Source organism: Triticum dicoccoides, chromosome 6B (assembly GCF_002162155.2).
Source record: "Triticum dicoccoides isolate Atlit2015 ecotype Zavitan chromosome 6B, WEW_v2.0, whole genome shotgun sequence".
NCBI lineage: Eukaryota > Viridiplantae > Streptophyta > Magnoliopsida > Poales > Poaceae > Triticum > Triticum dicoccoides.
Window position 1 is genome coordinate 584,493,298 of NC_041391.1, and position 5,748 is coordinate 584,499,045.

Genomic DNA, 5,748 nt, shown 5'->3' on the forward strand with positions numbered 1-5,748 from the left:
TCACGAATATACAACAACTCGGTATCCTCGATACCACTGTGATCCTTGCGGCGATCACTACCCGACCAACACTTGGCCCCAAACTGTGATCCTTACAGTGATCACCACCCGACCAACACTTGGCCTGTGATCCTTACAACCCACTTATCTCATTGTTATTAAGCACATTATTCTTATTACTGTTGACTCATGGTGTGACCTACTTTCGACCTGGGCCCTTATCCGTGGGCGCGGCTATCCATAGATTTAATATACACTCTGCAGAGGTTAGTACACTGTACCCACACTACGGAACCCATGGCCTCGCACTCCCATTCGGGTGGACCAACATCGTTCCGACAAAACCGTCCTACTGCCATGACACTCTCCCGGCCACTCCGACTCACTCCCCATTGGGCTAAGTCATGGGTGGCCCCGTGTCTACCTCCAGACACAACGACCACTGCCGTGGCCCGTCCCACACGGGGACACGGATCCAAAAACTCAAAAAACTCAACAACGGGCACACAAGGTTGTTCCTGCTTACCGGGCCAGGGTACAGCACGCCGATAACCTTCCCTCGTTGGAGGCACCGGCGAGAGGCACAACAATAGACCCAGTTAGGATCGTCCCATACCGGTAAGCGTGGTTGCATTGGTCATCATCGATTCAACAGCACCATGACTCAGCCAAAAATTGTTCAAGTTCAATTTAATCCGGTTAACTTGAATGCAAATATGCTGAGCCATGATAAAATGCATGAACATGATATCAACATAATCATGAGAGTATCACATAACTATCCACCATATCAACAATAACTCATATCCACTGAGCATGGCATACTGACTAGCATGACCATCTCCAAGATCAACATGTACTACTAGCAAGCATAAACACATGAAAGGTAATACTAGCAGGTATGACATGATCACAGAGTACAAGACAACATAGCACAAAAGTGAACATGCAATTCTAAACATTACCGGAACAACGATAACCATCTTTTCAACGAGCAAACATTTATTAAATATTCAAGTTGAAAACCATGGCTACTGCATGACTATCATGCAAGTGGGTATTGTGGCTTGCCTGGGGATGAAGAATGCACCGGGAAGAAGTGTGGTGAAGCCGCAGAAAGATTTGTCGAAAACATTTCTCTCTTGGAGGGGGCTGTTTACGTGCAAGGGAAAAAAGGTCATTTTCGCGGTGTCAAACCATAGTGAAAATGAAACCAACAGAAAAAGCTCGACGATACGAAGAAATGAACGTTGGATTCACCTTAAACGGAGTTACGGTTGAAAAGTTGTGAAGGGTGGAAGAGCAGGGACTAATCTGTGAAAAAATTATCACCAACGGGTCCCTGAGTGGATAAGGCAGAAACACATATAAGGAAATACGCTTTCAGAATTGGAAAACGTACTTCACGAAAACCCGTTTCCACTTACGTGACGTGGAAGTGGCGGGGCCGGGGCTGGTCAACGCTGAGAGATTTACAGGCGGGTCCCACGCGCAGGGGGAGGGGCCAGGCTCGGTCGTCTTCTTCCTCCCGCTCGCCCTGTTCTCACGTGAACAGAGGAGGAGACCGAGGAGAGGAGGGGCGAAGGGGCCGGCCAACTCCAGCCATCTCCCGCCCGGCTGAGGGCACCGACGGGTGCGCAGAGGCCAGCCGCACCCATTCAGAGGGTCGGCCGTCGCTGGGGAGGCGCGGGACGGAGGGGAGAGGCGGCGCCATGGGAGAGGCAGGAAGCTTCGGGCGGCAACGGTTCTTGGCGATGTGGGCACTATGGCGAGGGGGCAAGGGGGTGGGGCAGCTGAGTGGGATGAGGGGAGGTTGGTGGACATGGAGGAGAGGCGAGGGGAGGCCTGTGGTGGCCGGACCAAAGCCGAGGCCGAGGCGGCCATGGATGGTGACGGCGAACAACGGCGAGATGCTGTTGCTCCAGTGGACTAGGAGGGACGAGGAGGGGCTTGGGAGCCACGGAGGAGGTCGGGGCGTGCTTATATAGCCGAGGGGTGGCTTCTGGATGTTAGGTAATGGATCTCGATCTAGATTGAATTGCTCACTGTAGCTTTATAGAGTATAGACTGGGGAAGAAAAAGAAAACAAACGAAACGCGTAGTCGTGCCGTGCCGTGCGCCTGATCCCACTGGATGCCCGCTCTCTGGCTCCACTTGGCCTTAAGAAGGATTCACCCACTCTGGGCCCACAAACCTACGGCTTGGGTGCTTGATCCTAGGTGGACGCCTGATGATGCGGTCTTGGCCTTGATTGGTTCCTTCTCCTCTTCCCGAAGCCATGCTGGCTGCCTTGTCGATGCTCGTGCCGTTGCCGCTCCTTTCTGTATCAGGGACGCTGACATCCCCTGCTCCTTGAGAGCACGCTTGTCCCCAAGCTGCTACCACAGGAAAGCGATTCTTGAGGGCTAATGCGTCCTCCCACAATGCGTCCAATAGCTCAGAATCGGACCAGTGAACCAAATACTGTTCACGCCGGCCTGACGGTGTTTGACGCTAGCGCTTGTTCAAGAGCTGCACAGGGAATAGTTCAGGTGGCTTCAAACTTGGCAGGGTAGTTGATGCTGCTGTACCAGATGCCAGCGCTCGACGCAGTTGGGACACATGAAAGACCGAGTGTACTCATGATCCCTCCGGTAAGTCCAGTTCGTAAGCCACAGGATTGATGCGTTTGCTGATTTTGAATGGTCCAAAGTACCTGAATGCTAGCTTGTTGTTGGATCGATGGTGCACTGACGATTGCACATATGGTTGCAGCTTGACAAATACAGCATCCCCCACAGCAAACTCTCGCTCAGGTCTCTTCTTGTCAGCCTAAACTTTCATGATATGCCGCGCGCGGTGCAGATGTTGCTTTAGGACCTGCTGCATGATCTTCCTTTCCTCTAACCATTCCTTCAGTTCTGGAATCTTGCACACGGACGCAACTTCTATCCCCCAGTGTCGCGGCTCATGCCCATACAGTGCTTGAAATGGAGACATGTTCATAGCTGAATGATGACTGGAATTGTACCAAAATTCTGCAAGAGCGAGGAACTGATTCCAGTAGTTGGGACACGCGTGAATAAAACACCATAAGTAAATTTCCAAACACTGATTGACTCGCTCCGATTGACCATCCGTTTGCGAATGGTATGTAGTACTCATATTGAGCTCTGTCCCAATGCAAGCAAACAGTTCACACCAGAACTTGCTTGTGAAAACTAGGTCTTGATCTGATATTATAGCTTTCGGGAGGCCATGTAGCTTATAAACATTGTCCAGGTATGCCCGAGCTACTCTGGCCGCTGTGAATGGGTGTTGGAGTGGGAGGAAGTGAGCATAGCGGGTGAACTTATCCACCACAACCAAGATGCAGTTTGCTCGGCCGGATTGCGGAAGGCCATCGATGAAATCCATTGTAACCACTTGCCAGGCTCCTTCAGGCAGAGGAATTGGTTCAAGTAAACCTGGATACTTGACTCTTTCCGGTTTAGCCTGTTGACAGATTGTAAATTCCTGCACATACTGCCTGATTTGCTGCTTCATTTTAGGCCAGGCGAACAATTTGTGAAGATGCCGATAAGTCACAGGAAAGCCGGAATGCCCCCCTACCGTGTTGTCGTGGAAAGCTCGCAGCACTGACTGCTGAATTGCAGGCGAGCCTCCCAACCACAAGCGCTGACGGAAGTACAGTAATCCATTGGCAACAAAAAATCGTCCTTTTGGGTCCTCCTGGTGCGAGAATTGATCCAGAAGTTTACGCGCCTGCTCATTACTGGAATAGCTGGCCCGGATATCGTCGATCCAAGTAGGTTGACACACTGAGATGGCCATGGCCTGCTCTTGTCCATGGCGACGACGAGACAGGGCATCTGCAACACCATTAGTAGTCCCCTGTCGGTAACAGATCTTGTAACGCAATCCCAGTAACTTGGTGAATCCTTTTTGCTGCCAAACTGTTGAGAGCCTCTAATCATCCAAGTGGACGAGACTACGCTGATCTGTCCTTATCAGAAACTCGTCATGGTGCAAGTATAGACGCCATTGTTCCACGGCCATAAGTATTGCTAAGCACTCCTTCTCGTATGTAGATAAACCCCTGTGCATGGGAGCCAACGGTTTACTCATGTACGCAATCGGGTGCCCCCCTTGCTGTAAAACTGCCCCAACTCCATAATCACAAGCATCTGTGTCAATAACAAACTGCTTGGTGAAGTCTGGTAAGTGCAAAACCGGCACAGAAATCAGGCCCTGTTGCAGCAGCTCAAAAGCCTTGCTAGTTTCTGCAGTCCACACAAACGGGTGCCCCTTTTTGAGCAAATTGAATAGAGGCCTGGCAATGATGCCGAAATGCCTGACGAACTTCCTGTAGTAACCTGCCAATCCCAGGAAACTACGCACTTCTTTGCTGTTGCGAGGCACATGCCAGTTTCTGATAGTTGCAATCTTCTCTGGATCCGTTGAAACTCCACATTCGTCAATCACATGCCCCAAGTAAGCAATATGTCGCTACCCGAATGAACATTTGGACTGTTTTACTTGCCAGTGATCCCTGCAGAGCAATTGCAGCACTTGATTCAGATGTTCCACATGCTGTTCTAGTGTTTTACTGAAAACCAAAATGGCGTCGAAGAAGAGGATGACACAGACATGCAGCAAAGGTTGCAAGGTACAAGTTACTGCACCTATGAATGTTGGTGGGGCACACGCCAATCCAAACGACATGACCAGAAACTCCCAGTGCCCCGAGTGCGTAGTGAATGCTGTTTTATACTCTTCTCCTTCTGCTAGTCGTATCTGATGATATCCTGCCCTTAAATCCAGCTTGTAAAACCAACATGCTCCAACTAATTCATCTAGCAATTCGTCGATGATTGGTACTGGGTATTTGCTGATCGGGGTCATTGCGTTCAAACACCTATAATCCACACATAATCGCCACGTCCCCATCCTTTTTCTTCACAAGTAACGCTGGTGAAGAGAATAGACTGGTACTTTCTCTGATGACACCTACATCCAGTAGTTCCTTAACCTGACGCTCTATTTCATTTTTGAGCTCTGGCTTATGCCTGTAAGGACGCTGATTGACTGGTTGCGCGCCCTCCATTAGTGGTATTCGGTGATCGCAAGCGCGTCTCGGTGGGAGTCCCTTTGGCTTTTCAAACACATCCATGTACTGCTCCAATACCCTGAGAATCTCCACCGGTATGTTCTCCTCTTGCGCTCCCACTTCATTGACAGAATTCAGATGTACGACATAAGCAATAGAGCCTTGCTTGCATGCAGACAGAAGCTCCTGCGAGGAAATTGCAGAACATTGGTGCTGTTGTTTAGCGACTGCTTGCAAATCCACTGCTCCTTGATCTGTGGTCACGGTCATGTGCTGGGCTTCCCAGTCAATTTGCATCGGGCTATGTTTCTTGAGCCAAACCATTCCTAGGATTGCGTCATAAACTCACAGGGATATGAGTTTAAAATCAGTGACAAACTCGTGCCCCTAGGTAGACCACTGGCACTGCGGGATAAAGCTGTCGCACTGTAATACTGAACCATCCGCTACTTTAATGCGACAAATCTTCGGTAGTTTGCATACTCCGGACAAATGGGCAGCCAAATGCAGGTCCACGAACGACGATGAACTACCAGAATCCACCAGGAGCGACATCTCTTTGCCTTGTATCCATGCGTGCAGTTGCATCACTCCCGGCCCCGACGATCCATTGATTGCTTGCTTTGATATGGTGCAGAGATTATCTTCGTCCAAAGTTG